The following is a 20,316-nucleotide window of genomic DNA, read 5'->3' on the forward strand; positions in this document are numbered from 1 at the left end:
TTCGGTAATAGGGAAGATGCTGGAATCTATCATCAAGGAAGAAATTGCGAGGCATCTGGATAGAAATTGTCCCATTGGGCAGACGCAGCATGGGTTCGTTAAAGGCAGGTCATGCCTAACTAATTTAGTGGAATTTTTTGAGGACATTACCAGTGCAGTAGATAACGGGGAGCCGATGGATGTGGTATATCTGGATTTCCAGAAAGCCTTTGACAAGGTGCCACACAAAAGGTTGCTGCATAAGATAAAGATGCATGGCATTAAGGGTAAAGTAGTAGCATGGATAGAGGATTGGTTAATTAATAGAAAGCAAAGAGTTGGGATAAATGGGTGTTTCTCTGGTTGGCAATCAGTAGCTAGTGGTGTCCCTCAGGGATCCGTGTTGGGCCCACAATTGTTCACAATTTACATTGATGATTTGGAGTTGGGGACCAAGGGCAATGTGTCCAAGTTTGCAGATGACACTAAGATGAGTGGTAAAGCGAAAAGTGCAGAGGATACTGGAAGTCTGCAGAGGGATTTGGATAGGTTAAGTGAATGGGCTCGGGTCTGGCAGATGGAATACAATGTTGACAAATGTGAGGTTATCCATTTTGGTAGGAATAACAGCAAACGGGATTATTATTTAAACGATAAAATATTAAAGCATGCCGCTGTTCAGAGAGACTTGGGTGTGCTAGTGCATGAGTCACAGAAGGTTGGTTTACAAGTGCAACAGGTGATTAAGAAGGCAAATGGAATCTTGTCCTTCATTGCTAGAGGGATGGAGTTTAAGACTAGGGAGGTTATGTTGCAATTGTATAAGGTGTTAGTGCGGCCACACCTGGAGTATTGTGTTCAGTTTTGGTCTCCTTACTTGAGAAAGGACGTACTGGCGCTGGAGGGTGTGCAGAGGAGATTCACTAGGTTAATCCCAGAGCTGAAGGGGTCGGATTATGAGGAGAGGTTGAGTAGACTGGGACTGTACTCGTTGGAATTTAGAAGGATGAGGGGGGATCTTATAGAAACATTTAAAATTATGAAGGGAATAGATAGGATAGATGCGGGCAGGTTGTTTCCACTGGCGGGTGACAGCAGAACTAGGGGGCATAGCCTCAAAATAAGGGGAAGTAGATTTAGGACTGAGTTTAGGAGGAACTTCTTCACCCAAAGGGTTGTGAATCTATGGAATTCCTTGCCCAGTGAAGCAGTTGAGGCTCCTTCATTACATGTTTTTAAGATAAAGATAGATAGTTTTTTGAAGAATAAAGGGATTAAGGGTTATGGTGTTCGGGCCGGAAAGTGGAGCTGAGTCCACAAAAGGTCAGCCATGATCTAATTGAATGGCGGAGCAGGCTCGAGGGGCCAGATGGCCTACTCCTGCTCCTAGTTCTTATGTTCTTATGTTCTTTATTCTGCAGATGAAAAAACTAGAGACCAGTCGGACATTTAAAAAAAATATATAAACTAATTAAATAAAACAGAGATGCAGGGCCGGGCAATGTGTTGTACCTGCATGATGTGGACCTCATTGTAGTTCCTAGTGAACACATCTGTAAAAACAATGTTGCCAGAGGATCTTCGGCTTAGAGTTGATCAGCTGGAGTCTGAGCTTCGGACGCTGCGACACATCAGGGAGGAGTAGAGTTACCTGTATGCTGTGTTTCAGGAGGCAGCCATAGGCCTTAGATTAATTACCTTGAATTTAGCCAGTAGTCAGGGACAAGAGAAAAGAAATGTAGCCGTAATCGGCCGTCACAGTAGCACAGTGGTTAGCACTGTTGCTTGACCGCGCCAGGGTCCAAGGTTCGATTCCCACTTGGGTCACTGTCCGTGAAGAAACTGCACGTTCTCCCCGTGTCTGCGTGGGTTTCCTCCGGGTGCTCCGATTTCCTCCCACAAGTCCCGAAAGACGTGCTTGTTAGGTGAATTGGACGTTCTGAAATCTCCCTCAGTATACCTGAACAAGCGCCCGAGTGTTGCGACTAGGGGCTTTTCACAGTAACTTAATTGCAGTATGTTAATGTAAGCCTACTTGTGACAATAATAAAGATAATATTATTATAAGATTCTAATCAGGGATAGTAGAGTTAGGGGCATAGACACTGGCGGGATTCTTCAATAATGTGGCTGTGTCCCCATGCCCGTGAGAAAACAGACGTGAATCACTCGGGACTTTTTTCTAGAAAGTCTGGGGTGATTCTCCATTTTTAAGGGGGTTTGCAGGGCCCTGGAGTGCTCCATGCAGCTCTGGCTGCCGATACGGGGCCCTGCACCTCCGGCTGCGGGTCCGCGCATGCCCAGGGCCGCCCACATGGCGGACCCACACAGCATGCCGGCGCCGAAGAAGTAGCCCCCCCCCAGATTGCACATGCCCGCCGATCGGTGGCACCCAATCGTGGGCCTGGCCATCTTGGAGGGCCCCCCCCAGTGACGGACCACCCTGTCCCCCACCAGGATAGACACCGCAGCCGTGACTCCGAGCTGCCGCCGGGTGGAACCATACGTGAACCATGCCGGTGGACACTCGGCCGGTTGTCTGCGGAAAATCGCTGCGGGGGCCTCTTTCAACGGCTCCCGACTGGCGTTGTGTCGACCGTGCGACTGGTGGCGATTCTCCGGTTGCCGGAGAATCGCGGGAGGGCATCACGGGTCCAACGCCACATTCTCCCCACCCCCTCCCCCCCACGCTGGGGCTTATTGCGGAGCAGAGGTTCGGAGAATCACAGCCGCTGTTCTTGGAGATCAGGATCAGGAGTCCCAAAGGTTGTGTAGGTTCAGGATATCCCATCTGGGCTACAAAGAAACTTGGGAACGAGAATGTAAACATCCAGTTGTCATGGTCCACGTGGGTACCAATGTCGTTTGTAGAGCAAGGATAGAGGGTCTGCTAAGCAAGTATGAACAGCTAGCGGCTAAATTAGAAAGCAGAATTAAAAAGGTAATAACCTCCAGATTACAACCTGAGCCACGAGCGAATTGGCACAGGGTCAATAACATTAAAGAGGTAATAATAATAATCTTTATTAGTGTTACAAGTAGGCTTACATTAACACTGCAACAAAGTCACTGTGAAAATGCCCCAGTTGCCCCACTCCAGCGCCTGTTCGGGTACACAGGGAGAATTCAGAATGTCCAATTCACCGAACAAGCTCGTCTTTGGACTGTGGGAGGAAAACGGAGCACCAGAAAGAAACCCTCGCAGACACATGGAGAAGGTGTAGACTCCGCACGGACAGTGTCCAAAGCCGGGAATTGAACCGGGGACCCTGGCGCTGTGAAGCAACAGTGCTAACCATGTGCTACCCTGCTGCTTTAATCAAAGGTTGGTGTGGGAAAAATGGGTTCAAATTCAGGAGAAATTGGCACCAGTACTGGGGAAGGAGGGAGCTGTTCTGATGGGACAATCTTCATCTGAATCATGCTGGGCCCAGAGTCCTGGCAAATCGCATAACTAGGGCTATAGATTAATGATGAGGACTTTAAATTAGTTAAAGGAAGGGGGGGCTCAGGAGTGGTCGTAAAGTTTCCAGAACAAGTAATAGAGTATGGAAAGCAGCAGGAATCTAACTTCAAGCGCATCAGATAAGGGGACATCTATGAGAAGGGGGGTGGTCAACGCAGGACTGAGGGTGTTATACCTAATTCCGCGTAGTCTAAGAAACATGGTAAATGAGCTTGTAGTTCACATTGAAATTGCCTGGTATGATGATGTGGGCATCACAGCTGCAAGGGGACCATGGCTCGAAACTAAACATCCACGGATATGTGTCCTATTGAAAGGACGGGCAGATGGGCTGAGGGGGGCGAGGCTGCCTTGTTCAGAAGAAATTAAATTAAATCAATAGCAAGAGCGATATAGGGTCAGAAGGTGTAAAATCTCTGTGGGTAAAGTTGAGGAATCGTAAAGGGAAAAAAAGACCCTGATGGAGATACGTACAGGCCCCAAGCAGTACTCAGGATGTGGGGCAGAAAATAAACCAGGAGATAGAAAAGGCATACAAGAACGGCAATATTACAATAATCATGGGGGACTTCAATATGCAGGGGGACTGGGAAAATCAGGTTGGTAGCGGATCCCAAGAAAAGGAATTTGTGGAATGTCTACGAGATGTTTTTTTTGGAACAGCTTGTGGTTGAGCCCGTATGGGAACAGGCAATTCTGGATTTGGTGATGTGTAATGAGGCAGACTTGATTCGGGAACTTAAGGTGAAGGAACCCTTCGGGGGCAGTGACCACAATATGATAGAATTTGCCCTGCAGTTTGAGAGAAAGAAGCTGGGATATGGTGTAACAGTATTACAATTGAGTAAGGTTATTACAAAGACATGATGGAGCAGCGGAGATTGGAAGGAGAGCCTAGCAGGGAAGACTGTGGAACAACAATGGCAAGAGTTTTTTGGGGTTGTTTGGGAGGCACAACAGAAATTGATCCCAAGGAGGAGGAAACATGCTAAGGTGAGGGTGAGGCAACCATGACTGACAAGGTAAGTCAGGGTAGCATAAAAGAAAAAACATACAACATAGTGAGGATTAGTGGAAAACCTGAGGATTGGGAAGCCTTTAAAAGCAAGTAGAGGACAAATGAAAAAGCAGTAAGGGGTGGGGGAGATGAAATAAGAGTGTAAGTCAGCTAGTAACATAAAATAAGATTGCAAAAAGCTTGTTTTTGAAAAGGAAAGAGAGAGACAAGAATAGACATTGGATCACTGGAAAATGTGGCTGGAGAACAAAGAACAAAGAAAAGTACAGCTCAGAACGGCCCTTTGGCCCTCCAAGCCTGCGCTGACTATGCTGCCCATCTAACCTAAAACCTTCTACACTTCCGGGTCCATTTTCCTCTATTCCTGTCCTATTCATGTATTTGTTAAGATGCCCTTTAAATGTCACTACCGTTCCTGCTTCAATCACCTCCTCTGGCAGAGAGTCCAAGGCTCCACTACCCTCTGTGTAAACAAAACTTCCCTTGCAGCTCTCCTCAAAATTTGTCCCTCGCACGTTAAACCTTTGTCCCATAATAATTGACTCTTTCACCCTGGTAAAAAGCTTTTGATTTCCGTTCTGTCCAGTTCATAATTTTACAGACGTCTATCAGGTCGCCCCCGAACCTTCCAGTGAGAACAAACCGAGTTTATCCAACCACTCCTCATAGCTAATGCCCTCAATACCAGGCAACATCCTGATAAACCGCTTGTGTACTCTTTCCAAAGCTTCCACGTCCTTCTGATAGTGTGGCGACCGGAATTGAACACTATATTCCAAGTGTGGCCTATCTATGGTTCTACCCATAAGACCATAAGACATAGGAGTGGAAGTAAGGCCATTCGGCCCATCGAGTCCACTCCGCCATTCAATCATGGCTGATGGGCATTTCAACTCCACCTACCAGCATTCTCCCCGTAGCCCTTAATTCCTCGCGACATCAAGAATTTATCTATCTCTGCCTTGAAGCCATTTAGCGTCCCGGCCTCCAGCTGCAGCTGCAGCATGACTTTTTTTTGACCAATTTTTAGACTCAATGCCCGGCCGATGAAGGCAAGTCTACCACATGCCTTCTCAACTACCTTCTCCAACTGCATTGCCACTTTCAATAACCTGTGGACCTGCACACCCCAGATAACTCTGCGGTCAATACTCTTAAGGGTTCTACCATTTACTGTATAATGATAATAATGGGGAATAAAGAAATGACAGAGGATCTGAATAGGCACTTTGCATCAGTCTTCACAGTGGAAGACAGCAATGGAAAATCAGAACTTCAAGGGAGTCGGGGGCAGAGGGGAGTGTAGTGGCCATCACTAAGGAGAAGGTTCTGGGAAAGCTGAAAGGTTTGAAGGTGGATAAATCACCCCAGGGTTCCAAAAGAGATAGCTGAGGAGGTTGTGGAGGCATTAGTGGTGATCTTTCAGGAATCACTGGAGTCAGGGGAGAGTCCCAGGGGACTGGAAAATGGCTAATGTCACACATGTTTAAGAAGGGAGGCCGGCAGAAGATGGAAAATTATTGGCCGGTTAGCCTGACTTTGGTCGTTGGTAAGATTTTAGAGTCCAATTTTAAGGATGAGATTGCGGAGTACTTAGATGTGCATGGAAAAATAGGGCTAAATCAGCACGGCTTTGTCAAAGAATGGTTATGCTTGATAAATTTGTTAGAATTTTTTGAGGAGGTAAAAATAATTTAGACAAAGGAGAGCCAGTGCACGTGATCTATTTGGATTTACAGAACACTAAATAAGACAAGGCCCATGGTGTTAGGGGTATGGTATTGGCATGGATAGAGGAGTTACTGACCTGCAGAAGGAAGAAACTGGGGATAAAGGGGACTTTTTCAGGATGGCAGCCAGTGACTAGTGGTGTTCCACAGGGGACCACAACTGTTCATGATATACATTAACGATCTGGAAGAAGGAACTGAGTGCATTGTTGCTAAATTAGCAGATGATACAAAGATATAGGGCACAATTCTCCGCTCCCCACGCCGGGTGGGAGAATCGGGGGAGGGCCGGGCGACTCACGACATGCCGCGCTGGCCCCACAAGATCAAGCCGCCACGTCTTGCGGAGCAGCGGAGGGGAAGATGGCAACCGCGCAGGCGCGGGTTGGAGCCGGCCAACCTGCGCATGTGCGGCTGACGTCACTTAGGTGCCTCCGTCGCGTCATTCTCGGCGCGCCGCCTTGACGCAAGCATCAAGGCCCGGCGGCCGAGATTTACGGAACGCCGCTCCTAGCCCCATGGGGGGGGGGAGCTGAATAGGGTGCGAGGAGCGGCTCCGAGGCCGTCATGAAACTCGGCCGAGTTCACGACGGCCTTCCCGATGCCGCGCGGGAGCGGAGAACCGCGCCCATAAAGAAGGGCAGGTAATATTGAGGAAGTGGGGAGGCTGCAGAAGGACTTGGATAGGTTAGGAAAGTGGGCAAAGAAGCAGCAGATGGAATACAATGTGGAAAAGTGTGAGGCTATGCACTTTGGTAGGAAGAATAGAGGTAAGGACAATTTTCTAAACGGGGAAAAGCTTTGTAAATCTGAAGTACTTTGGAGTCCTAGTTCAGGATTCTCTTACGGTTAATGTGCAATTTCAGCTGGAAGTTAGGAAGGCAAATACAATGTTAGCATTCATTTCGAGAGGGCTAGAATACAAGATGTACTGCTGAGGCTTTATAAAGCTCTGGCCTGACCCCATTTGGAATTTTGGGAGCAGTAATTTGCCCCGTATCTGAGGAAGGTTGAGCTGACCTTGGGGGAGGGGGTCCAGACGAGATTTATAAGAAGATCCCCGGATCAAAGGGCTTGTCATATGAGGAGCAGTTGAGGACTCTGGGTTCTCGATGGAGTTTAGAAGAATGAGTGGGATCTTATTGAAGCTTAAAGAATATGGAGAGGCCTAGATAGGGTGGATGTGGAGAAGATATTTCCATTAGTAGGAGAGACTAGAACCCGAGGGCACAATCTCAGACTGAAGTGACGATCCTTTAAAATGGAGAATGTCTTCAGCTGGAGGGTGGTGAATCTGTGGAGCTCATTGCCGCAGAAGGTTGTAGAGGCCAAATCACTGAGTGTCTTTAAAACAGAGATAGATAGGTACTTGGTTAATAAGGGGATCAGTGATTACAGGGATAAGGCAGGAGAATGGGGATGAGAAACATATCAGCCATGATCAAAAGGTGGAGCAGACGTGATGGGCAGAATGATCTAATTCTGCTCCTGTATCCTATGGTCATCAGCCCCAATATCTCCTTATATGGCTCATGGCTGACACCAGAATCCCAAAACAATTGTTTTACTCGGACCTCAGTTGTGGCAGCAGACTCCCAGGAGGACAATGGAAAAGACAATGGATGTCCTCAACGCATTCCTAAAGGAGATCAAACAACCCCTGGCAACCAAAAGAGAAAATGCTGGAAAATCTCAGCAGGTCTGGCAGCATCTGTCAGGAGAGAAAAGAGCTAACGTTTCAAGTCAAAGCTTGTCAAAAGGTCATCTGGGCTCAAAACGTTAACTCTTTCTCTTCCTACAGATGCTGCCAGACCTGCAGAGATTTTCCAGCATTTTTTTCTTTTGGTTTCAGATTCCAGTATCCACAGTAATTTGCTTTTACCCCCTGGCAACCCATGGGAGTCCCTGGACTATTACCCACCAGAATGGAAGAGGTTTATTTGGGAAGGCACTGAACACATCAAGAGACTTTGTTTCGGAGCATGCAAAGGTGAAGATGAGGCGCCAGAGAGAGTGCACAAACCTCGAAACAACTCATTTTCCAGACCCTTTAGGCACCACATTGTATGTGGCTGTCTGCTGATCAAAACTATCATCAGCCATCTCAGGCCCTGTTAAGCCAGAGTGGGAGCAAGTCATGGTCAATCCCGAGGGACTGCCTAAGAAGGAACCTTACCAATTAAAGAAGATAAAGCAAATGCTCACTGCAGTTTAAAAATGGGGTTTAAAGATGGTTACGGTGTAATTACATGCAGACAATGAATTTGCAGCGTGACAGTTTCTAAAATGAGGAGCACTTTCGTCGCAGAAACCACTACCCAATGATTACACTTATTAAATAACATGTTGCTGTCTTATTTCCACAACAGTGAGGCTTCAGCGACATATCACACAGTTCTCGTGTAATTATTTAAATTCCAATTGTTACACTTCTTGTCGAGTCACAAGCTGTCATCTTTATTGCTGGGGTATGATTTTCTTTCTTTGTGCAATCAAGAAGCCTTTCATTTGTGTGCCATTCTTTGGAATAAGATCACAGTCTTAGGGCTCAAAATAAGTTTTGGATCTCAATTAACAATGGCTTTGTGTACAATTACAAACACAGGGGCAACTGATGTACTTGGAAGCAGCAGCAATTGTGCAGGTTTGCATGAAAGAAGTGACTTTAACCATGTCCACACTACAGAAACCAGGTAGGCAGCAAGTTAAAATTGCCTGCATGGCCATATTCGTAACATCATGGCCGTCAAATCCCTCACACTATTATTATTTTCAAAGCCAGGGAATTAACCTCGGATGAATGTGTATCGAAGAACATACCAGGAATATCACCAAATATCCTTAAAAGTGGAGGTTCCAACTTGCAGATGTTTCATAGGGCTACATGCATACTAAACACTAGAAACAACGGCCAGGATTCTCTGAAATCCCGGTCAAGTTTTGACGCCAGCGTCAAAACCAGTGTGGGCGATGGCGGCGTCAGCACACCTCCAGACCCAGTCATTCTCCCCTTCCTTGGGGACTAGCATGCCGCTGGAGTTCTGTGCGCTGCTCCGGTGCCGAAAGCTGGCCCTACATGGCCGGCACTGGTACGCGCAAGTGCGCCACGGCCGGCGTGGGTCCGGGCATGCGTGCCACAACGTGCGCGGGTCCATGCATGCGTGCCACGGCTGACACTGCGCCGGTCCCCTGGGCAACATGGCGGAGCCCTACATGGGCCCGGCGCGGAGGAACATAGGCCCTCCTTGGAATGAGCGCGCCCGCCGATCGGTTGCCCCCTATCGCGGGCCTGGCCACTGTGGAGGGCCCCCCCCCCCCCCACCCACCCACCCCCCCCTGGAGTCGGCACACCCCGCCTCCCACCAGGACGGCTCCCGCAGCCAGAACGGCGAAATCCCACCGGGCAGGACCATATGCGAACGACGCCGGCCGGACTCGGCAGGAACTCGGCATGCACTCGGCCCGTTGAGCGCGGAGGAACACCGCAGGGGCTGCTTTCAATGGCAACTGCGCCGGCGCGATTGGCGTCGATTCTCCAGTGACCAGAGAATCAGCGGCCCAGCGTCGGAGCGGCGTGGCGGGATTTGCGTGCCCCCTGCAGCAATTCTCCAACTCGGCACCGGCTCAGAGAATCCCGCCCAATACATTAGAGAAACTGCTAAGGAATCCCACAACCAACAGATCAGATGTAAGCTATGCAATCCCACTATATCCAGTCATGGACAGTGATGAACAATTAGGCAACTAACTGGACGAAGCAGTCCCATGAACATCCTCACTGACGGTGAAAAGCAGCACCTGAAGTCAAAAAACAAGGCCTATGTGTTTACAACCACCTTCATTCAGATTGGATGGTCAACCTCATTTCTTTCTGAGGTTCCCACGGTACATATCAGTCTTCAAGCAATCTGATTCACTCCACTGGATATAGGTAGAAAAGGGAGGTGACGGTTTGCAGATATATTTTTAAGAGCTAGGAAGATCTGAAAAGACAGCCATTTGTGGGTGTCATGTACTAGTGAATATAGAAATGTGTGGCTGGCAAGATGGTGCAGGAAGGAAGATTTCAGAAAACAGAGACATTGGTACTCAGGGAGTACCAACTCTCAGGGAGTTGGTTTGATACAGGTCAGACAGGTTGTACCTAAACAGAGCCAGAACAGATATCCTTAAAGGGTATTTTGTTAATACTGCTGGGAGCATTTCAACCAACATGTCGATGGTATTAAGAAGAAACAAGGTAAACAAAGGATTGGGAGTTACAGATAGCAGAAATGGCCTTAAGGCATTAGTGGGGTCAAACAAAGAGGGAATGCAACAAGGCCTACAACAGGTTTACACTGCACGTATACAAACATTTTTTTAAAATTTAGAGTACCCAATTCATTTTTTCCAATTAAGGGGCAATTTAGCGTGGCCAATCCACCTAGCTTACACATCTTTGGGTTGTGGGGGTGAAACCCACGCAAACACGGGGAGAATGTGCAAACTCCACACGGACAGTGACCGAGAGCCGGGATCGAACCTGGGACCTCAGCGCCGTGAGGTCGCATGCTAACCCACTACACCACCGTGCTGCCCCGCACGTATACAAACATAAAAAACATTGTAAAAACAGTTGTTGAGCTGCAGTTACAAATAGTCACATGGAAATAGGATGTTGTGGCAGTAAATTACACGTGGCTTAAAGAAAATAAATATTTCTGTGTGGTGTTAAGGAAGGTGTGAAGGGTAATGGGGAAGGAAAGGAAGTATGAAGTTGCATTATTGATTGAGGAGAATATTATAATGTTGGCGAGAGGATGTCCTGGAGTGGTCAAGGCAGAATCTATTTGGATAGAATTAAGAAATGAGAGGGGTATCATTATACTACTGTGTGTATGGTCACCAACTAATAGGAAATATGCAGAGGGACAAATTGGCAGGGAAATTAGAAAGAGGTGTAATTATAATGGGAAATTTAATCCATCCTAATATAGGCCACTAGAATAATAATTATATAAGCGACATAGAGCAGAAAGTATTTCTGAAATGTGTTCAGGATAATTTCTTGATCAGTATGGTACACTGAAGCAAAATAGGTAACAAAGGCATTACTACATATATTTAATCATTTGTTAGAATAAAATGTAGTGTCAGAGAATTGATAAATATAGGAATTATGTTAGCAATCTAAGAAGGGATATAAAATGCTGAGGGAATTATAAACCAGTCAATTTAACATTGGTACCGGGAAGAATAATGGAATCTCTTACTGTAGCAGAATATAAAAGAACATTTTATTGGATAGTCAGCATGGATTTCAAAAGAGAAAAATCCTGCTTGGCCAACTTGATTGAATCTTTGAGGTAAGAGCAAGACCAGACAATGGTCATGTTGCATATCTGGATTTTCAAAAGGCCTTCAATAAATTGTCCCATTAAACTAATGAAATGAAGGTCAGAGAACGTGTAGTCAAGGACAAGTGGCAAAACAGATTGTAGTTAGCTTCAAGGTAAAAGGCAGAGAGCAAGAGTAAATGGTAGAGTTGCAGAAGGTGGGAACTGGTGTTCCACAAGGATCAATGTTGTGAACATTACTGTTCATTATTTAAATTCATGATTTGGAAATCTAAAACACAATTTCTAAATTTGCAGAAAATGGACTGGGGGAAAGAATCCATACCGAGCAGGACTACAATGGACGACATTAATAAATTTGCAAAAGATACAAATAAGTTAATATTTCAAGTCAGTGACCTTTCATCAGGCCTGGGAAAAGTTAAAAACATAAGAATAGGTCTTAGACAAATGAAATGGGAGATAGGGTGGAACATTTAAAAAAGGGAAGATCTATGATGGGGTGGATGACAAGAGATTGAATTACAAATGTTTTCATGGTACAAGGTCAAGAGTAATAATGGGACAACTAACAAAAATAAAGAGGTGTGAATGGCAAAATTAAGTGACATGGATTTGCCTAGTAACAGCAGTAAAACAAATTTAACAAGGCATGATAGGATGTGATCTGCCCAGCAGCAGGTGGAAATCTGCCTAGCGACAGCTGTAGCCAACATTCAAAAGGCATGATAAGATGCGACTTTCCCAGTAACGAGATTAGCAATGGTCTAATGTGCATCCACGTGCTTAGATGACTGAGAGATCAGTGGAGGTATACACATGCTAATTTCTAGAGTCAAGCAATTTGAGTGAGACAGACAGCCAAATACACAGAATGAAGAATCAAAGGGGGAAAATTGTATAATTACCAGCACCCTCCGAAGAAGAGATGCCAGTTTACATCTAACAGCCTGAGAGGCCAGTCCACACTTCTCAGCCACGGGCCAAGACCATGCAGAATCTTCGTAAAGGCAGTTTAAATATCTTCATTGGATCGTGAAAATATGGGGGGGGGGGGGGGGGGGGGGGGGGGAGTGCAGGGAGGTTGGAAACCCTCAAATACGTTGGAAATGGGTGTGGTTGGGGATCACGACGGGGGCCTCGGAGATCAGGACGCCAATTAAAAATGGCGTCTCGATCTCCCGCTGCATTGAGGAGTTCCAACAAATGAAGCTCCTCAGTCCACAAAACGAGGCCATGTGTGGCCTCGGCCGAACATTCCCCGCTGAAGCCCCTTATATAACACAGGTGGCATTTTATAGCCATGTGTTTCTTGGCACCATGAGTGCCGGAAAACATGCGACTAAATGAGATCACTATGGGGTTTGTTCCTTTTTAATTAAATCGCACCCAATGATTACAGTTTTATAAGATTTAGTTTGGCCATTGAAAAGGACAAGGAGTAAAAATACTTAATTGGAGCAGAGCTAACTTCAATAGTGTAGGAATGGATCTGACCCAGAAAAAGTGGAATGAAAGATTGGCAGTACTGTAACAGAACAATGGCTGCCTTTGAAGAAATGTTTTAAGTACAGGTGAAGTACACTCTCACAAAGAGGAAAGGGAGAAATCCAAATTAGATCTTCCTGGATGATAAAAAGATAGAAAGTAAGATAAAACAGGATAAGATGCTGCAATGACATGGGATTACATTGAATATATGACACAGAAACTGGCTATCTGGCCCAACGAGTCCGTACTGGGGTTTATGCTCCAATCAGGGATCCATTCTTATCTTTCCTCATTCAAATCTACCATCACATGCATCCCACACATTTTCTCCTTGCAATAGACAACTTTGAACTACTATGGGTTTTCCAAAAACTAAGGAACAATTGGATGCTTTTTGGGAAGCTTCCTTGTGATCTAACAGTTAATATGGATATCAATCCGCACCAATCGTGTATCTGTGTCCAATCTTTCAATCCGTGCATCCATTAGATCTTTCACTGAGCTGACCCAGGCTTCTATGGCATTTTTATTCTTTTCACCCCACTGTTACCAACCTTGAGGCTTCACATGCAAGAACCCAATTTCTTCCTCCTCTCCTTACTGTGAAGTATAATTTATTTTATTGTTGCTGAAGCTGTCCATATTTAAACAAGTAACTTTGAATTATACATTTTTTAAACAAACATTCCTCATTGTCTTTCTCCTCTCTTCCTTCTTGTTCTGAAAGCATCAGCATTTTCTGCAGTACACTTCTATAAACACCAAGTACATTTTATAATTTATCCAAGTCATCATTACTCATTCGATAGTAAATGCCAATGCCACCACAGCAGACCCTGATCTTTTCCTCTACTGATATCCACAAGTACATTTCCACATGGGAACTGAGGATGACAGCTGACTGGTGGGGGTTTAACCAGAGGATCACCACACGTCAGGTGAGGCGCAAGGTGAGAAGGCGGGTCCTTCATGAATAACCTCAGCCAGTACGGGAATTGAACCTGCCCTGCTGGCCTTGTTGTGCATCACAAGCCAGAGTTAAACCGGCCCCACATCTAACCATCAAGAGAAAGCAGAATCAGGATCAAGACCCTGACCACTTTTCCCCTCCATAACACAGGGAAGTTGAACTCTTGATTTCTAACCTTCAAAAACAAACCAGGTGAAAAATCGATGAGGAGTGCATTGATCAGCAGATTGTTGCCAATCGGCACCAGAGTCGCCAATAATGTTGCCAATTAATAATGATGCTCTTTAGAATCGCCAGGTATCAAATTATACCACCACAAGGCTTTACTGGATATAGATCAAAGGACCACACAACCAGTTAGTCAGTTCAAGCTCAAAGAAGGTTTATTTACACACAAGGATTACTTCGACATGCAACACAAAACATTACAAGTTAAACTACACCTAACAACTACAATAACCTATACTTAACTTCAGGGCAACCGGCTCTATGCAGATGGACAAGGCCTTTGTCCGGATCTTGCGTGGCTGGGTAGAAGAAGTGGCTCTGTTTCTGCTGGGCTCACCTGTCTGGTAGCGATCGTTGGTCTTGAACTTGTCTGTCTGGTCGTTATGCTGCACTTGGGTTGGCATAGGCCGGATCCAAGTGAGACCGAGCACATGGCTGTCTCTTCTTATCCATCTGGGATTTCACACTCTTTGAGGTGGTCCTTCACTTGGACCCAATAATTCGACAGGCTTCGATCACTGCCTTCGATTTTGGCCAATAAAGGGGCGGGTGCCTTGAAGGCTGGGTGTGTCTGTGGTAGTATGACTAGAGGTACTACAGTACCTGGGAATGTGAGCTACCATTGGTGGAGAAGACTCGCTGCTCATTGGCCCAAGTATTTGCCTTTTCATTGGTCAAGACGTAAGGTAGCTCCGCCCAATGAGGCGGGGTATAAGAACCCGTGTTTCCCAGCGGCCATTCTTCTTTCTGTACTCGAGCTGCTGGGGAAACATCTTGTAGATTAAAGCCTTCAATTCGGACTACTCCTTCATTTCAGTAGTTATTGATCACGCATCAGTGTCCTTAGCAGTCATTGACCTTGGCTGTTTGGGCTCCCTGAGTAAAGGGAGTGATGCCGATTTGTCTGTATCTGTATCGGTTATCTGAGTACAGTTCTTTTGTTATAGGGAAATGGGCCATTAGCGTGCAAACGAGTGGGGGTTTTGATTGGGTCTAACCATCTGGGTTGCAAATACACACACAAGCTCTGAGTCTGTCTGAATCCTGGGTTGGCCATAATTCCCATGGTACTTTTCAGGTGGCCATCTGAGATGGCTACAAGATCACTGACCACTTTTGAATAAATCTGTTGCACACATCTCATTTGTAGGCAAACATAAAATAAAACTTACCTTCAAATAAATTAGTAAAAGAACTGGAGGAAATATAAGTTTCATAATCTTCTTTCATCTACATTAAGATCCGCATTAAAGTCCTGCTAGAATTACAGATAAAGTACAACTAGAATAGCCGTTCAACTACCATTCTTCCTCGCACATGATACATTCTATCTCATTCACATGTGTAACATTTGACCCAACTGTGGTTTGACAACCAGGATGACCACTGGCAAGTTTAGCCAGTTTAACTGCACTTGTGAAGTGGAGGTAAAGGGAAAGGAAGTCATTCTTGAAAGCTCAAGGCCCTGAATAAAGGCGCCAGTCAGACTTGGAACTTGGGAGCGGGAATTACAATGAAGAATTAGAAAAATAAAAGAGACAATGTTGATTTAAGTGACTGACATAAAACTAATAGGGGGCTCCTGAAAGCTCAGCACAGTCATTATACACAAGAACACAAGTATCCTTTCCTCGCAGTTTTACAAATTGAAAATTGTTTGGGGTTCTCGCCTGATGTACTAACAAATGTTGGGGTCTGGTTTGGTACCCTAACACCTGTGAAGTCCATTTAGAATCCTGTACGGTACAGTCCTGCCATGCACAGGGGTTATATTCTTGGAAAACCTCACAAATCGCAAATTCACAAACTGAAAGCATATTTTATAATGGGAATCAATTAGTTAGGTTTCAACAATCCAAAAATGTCATACAAATAAAAACAATGCTTTTGATAATTATAAACATGACCTCTGGCTTAACAAACTAATATACAAAAGAGTCTTATTATAAGGCTCTACTGCAGAATGTAATGGGCTTGGAGGTGAAGTTGGTGGAAATTTACTTGAAAGTGGAGGGAATGGGGTGAGGTGGCAAATGTTGATGTGGCAGTAAGTTATTTTTATCTGCTTTGCTTTTCAATCGTGAAAAGTTCACAGTAAGGAGCAATAGCAGTGTCCATCACTCTAGGAAAAGCAATGTTTAATTCCGGTTTGGGTCACAGCCTGTCGCCTGTTTTACAGTTCTTCAGATATACTTTATGAGATCCTCCATCATCCTCGGTGTAAATTAAACCTTCTTAAGCTCTTCTCCTTCCTCCTCTGTATGTTCACTTGATTTCAATCCATTTCACCAAATCCATTGATGAGACCAAAGCAACCTCCCCAGTTCACCTATGGGCTGCTCTTCAAATACCTCTCCTCCAGCTTGTTTTGCCAACCCAACAATCTTGGTTACTTCAGCATCCACATTGGGGAATCGTGTGAAATCATTCACAGCCTCAGACCAAAATGTTTCCCAGGCGGCATTTATCGCTGATTCTCCAACCTCAATCCATGCATCCTTAATTATATCTATTGATAGAAGAATGATGAATTCCTTTCAGCTATCATGGACAGTGACTGAAAGCTTCACTTCCATAATGTGACTGGAATTACTACAGGTGAACTGACACACTCCTCCATTTGCTGGATGAATGAGGTTGTGTTTAGGGTAAAAGCAAAATGTCAGCACCTGGTGGCCCCCTTGCAAGAGAGTGTGGATGTCCAGGATCATTATCAAGGATGAGGACACTATTTGCCCTAGCTACAGAACTGCTAGCTATGGCGCTGAGAGCCTCGAGGAACTGGCGGGGACTGGTTCGGGGAGGGGGGGGGGGGGGGGGGGGGGGCTGCGGTCTCGCTATACGTGGATGATTTGCTCTTGTACATTTTGGACCCTGTGAAGGGGTTGGGAGAGGTTCTGCGGATCCTAAGGGATTTCGGTAGTTTTTCTGGGTTCAAACTGAACATGGGAAAGAGCGAGTTGTTTGTGATCCAGGCCAAGGGGCAGGAGGAGAGACTGAAAGAGCTGCCGCTCAGAATGGTAGAGAAAAGTTTTCGTTACCTGGGTATACAGGTGGCCAAGAAATGGGATGCCCTGTACAGGCTGAACCTGACCCGGTTGGTGGAACAAATGGAAGGGGACTTTAAAAGATGGGACATGCTCCCGCTGTCACTGGCAAGGAAGCTGCAGACCGTGAAAATGACTGTCCTCCCCAGATTTTTGTTTGTCTTTCAGTGCCTCCCCATCTTCATCCCTAAAGCCTTTTTTAAGCGGGTGAGTAGGATCATTTTGGGCTTTGTGTGGGCGAATAAGACCCCGCGAGTAAGGGGATCGCTGTTGGAGTGCAGTCGGGGAGTGTGGTGGGTTGGCGCTGATGAACTTTCGCAACTACTACTAGGGGGCCAATATGGCTATGATTAGGAAGTGGGCGATGGAGGGGGGGGCAGCGTGGGAGCAGCTGGAGGCGGCGTCATGTAAAGGTACTAGTCTGGGAGCTTTGATAACGGCTCCTATGCCGTTCTTGCCGACTCGTTACTCCACAAGTCCGATGGTGGTGGTGACACTGCGGATCTGGGGACAGTGGAGGAGGTACAAGAAGGTGGAGGGAGCGTCGGTATGGACCCCGATATGCAACAACCACAGGTTTGTCCCAGGTAGGATGGATGGTGGGTTCCAGAGCTGGCAGAGGGCAGGCATCAGAAGGATGGGAGATCTGTTCATAGACGGAAGCTTTCCCAGTTTGAAGGCGCTAGAGGACAAATTTAATCTGCCGCCAGGAAACGCCTTTAAATATCTGCAAGTACGAGCCTTCCTGAAAAAAACAGGTAGTTGCCTTTCCGACGCTGCCGCCACTGAGGATACAGGGTGGTCTCCGGCACCTGGGTGGGGGAGGGGAAAGTGTCGGATATCTACCAGGCACTACAGGAGGCGGAGGAAACCCTGGTGGAGGAGCTCAAGGGCAAGTGGGAGGAGGAGCTAGGTGAGGAGCTGGAAGTGGGTCTGTGGGCAGAGGTCCTGGGCAGGGTTAATTCCTCCTCATCATGTGCCAGGCTCAGTCTAATTCAATTTCAGGTGATCCACCGGGCACACATGACAGCAGCGAGAATCAGCAAGTTTGTTGGGGTAGAAGACAGTTGTATGTGGTGCAAGAGCAGCCCTGCAAACCATGTCCACATGTTTTGGGCATGCCCGGAGCTTAGAGAGTTCTGGCAAGGGTTCGCAAGGGCAATGTCCAAGGTGTTTAACACACGGGCGGTGCCGAGTCCAGAGATAGCGATCTTTGGAGTGTCAGAAGACCCGGGAGTTCAGGGGACAAAAGAGATCGACGTCTTGGCCTTTGTCTCCCTCGTAGCCCGGAGACGGATTTTATTATTGTGGAGGGACTCGAAGCCCCCGAGTGTAGAGACTTGGGTTAACGACATGGCTGACTTTCTCAGCCTCGAGAAAATAAAGTTTGCCTTAACAGGGTCTACGCTCGGATTCACTCGGAGATGGCAGCCATTCATCGACTTTCTTGGGGAATACAGCCATGTCAGCAGCGGCAGCAATCTGTAGGGGGATGTGAGGGGTGGGGGGTGGGGGGATGGGGATGGGGTGAGTGCTTCATTGGGATGGTGTAGGAAGACTGAGTGGGGTAATGTCTATTTAATTGTTATTGTATATTCTCTTTTTGCACTATGTTAATGTTCACTCTAGTTTGTTTTGATATTATTGTTACTACTATTTTATTATGAAAAATTCTGCAAAACCTTAATAGAAATACTTTTGAAAAAAATCAAGGATGAGGACCCTGTATACGAAGTTTGTTTTCATCCAAGTCCTGGTCTCATTCAGAAAGACATTATTAAACCAGTGTTCAAATGCTGCTGCTGTTACCCAGACTTCTGCTGTTAGCCTTCCAACAAACAGGTGGTGAGATTTATTGTTTCCTGAAGAGCCGAAGGGTTTTCTCACCTATAAACTAGCATTAGTTTGCACTTAAAACTAGCCACGTTGGCACCTAATCAGAGCATTAGCCTGTTCTTTGCAGCTTTAAAAAATACTGGGTGCTCTCTTTTCTTCTTTCGACATGCAAGTCCTATTTGTCAATTTGTATCCTAGAACAGGCCAGTAATGTCTTTATTAAAGACCTGCTCTGGCTGCCCCCCCCCCCCACCCACCTCCCCTCTCCTCGATGCATTCCTGCAGCACCATAGGAAACCCCTGGGGCTGCATGGTCAGCTGATGCAGCCTACCCCACCAACTTCACATTATGGAACAAAGAAATGTACAGCACAGGAACAGGCCCTTCGGCCCTCCAAGCCTGCGCCAACCATGCTGCCCATCTGAACTAAAGTTTCTGCACTTCCTGGGTCCGTATCCCTCTATTCCTATCTTATTTATGTATTTGTCAAGATGCCCCTTAAATGTCACTATCGTCCCTGCTTCCTCCACCTCCTCCTGCAGCAAATTCCAGGCACCCACTACCCTCTGTGTAAAAAACTTGCCTCTTACATCTCCTCTAAACCTTGCCCCTCGTACCTTAAACCTATGCCCCTTAGTAATTGATCCCTCGACCCTGGGAAAAAGTCTCTGACTATCCACTCTGTCTATGCCCCTCATAATTTTGTAGATCTCTATCAGGTCGACCTTCAACCTCCTTTGTTCCAGTGAGAACAAACCAAGTTTATTCAACCTCTCCTCATAGCTAATGCCCTCCATACCAGGCGACATCCTGGTAAATCTCTTCTGCACCCTCTCTAAAGCCTCCACGTCCTTCTGGTAGTGTGGCGACCAGAATTGAACACTTTACTCCAAGTGTGGCCTAACTAAGGTTCTATACAGCTGCAACGTGACTTGCCAATTTATATACTCAATGCCCCGCCCAATGAAGTTAAACATGCCGTATGCCTTCTTGATTATCTTCTACACCTGTGTTGCCCCTTTCAGTGACCAGTGGACCTGTACACCTAGATCTCTCTGTCAATACTCTTAAGGGTTCTACCATTCGCTGTATATTCCCTACCTGTATTAGACCTTCAAAAATGCATTACCTCACATTTGTCCGGATTAAACTCCATCTGCCATCTCTTCACCCAAGTCTCCAAACGATCTGAATCCTGCTGTATCCTCTGA

At 46.2% G+C, this 20,316-nt stretch overlaps 1 protein-coding gene across 4 annotated transcripts in view; it reads right to left on the reverse strand.

Moving 5' to 3' along the window:
- The window catches only part of LOC119972651 (band 4.1-like protein 3), a 404,335-nt gene that overhangs the window by 261,468 nt on the left and 122,551 nt on the right, over window positions 1–20,316 (reverse strand). The gene's annotated exons all lie outside the window — the stretch shown is intronic.

This window comes from Scyliorhinus canicula, chromosome 10, assembly GCF_902713615.1.
Source record: "Scyliorhinus canicula chromosome 10, sScyCan1.1, whole genome shotgun sequence".
In the NCBI taxonomy this organism is placed as follows: Eukaryota; Metazoa; Chordata; class Chondrichthyes; order Carcharhiniformes; family Scyliorhinidae; genus Scyliorhinus; species Scyliorhinus canicula.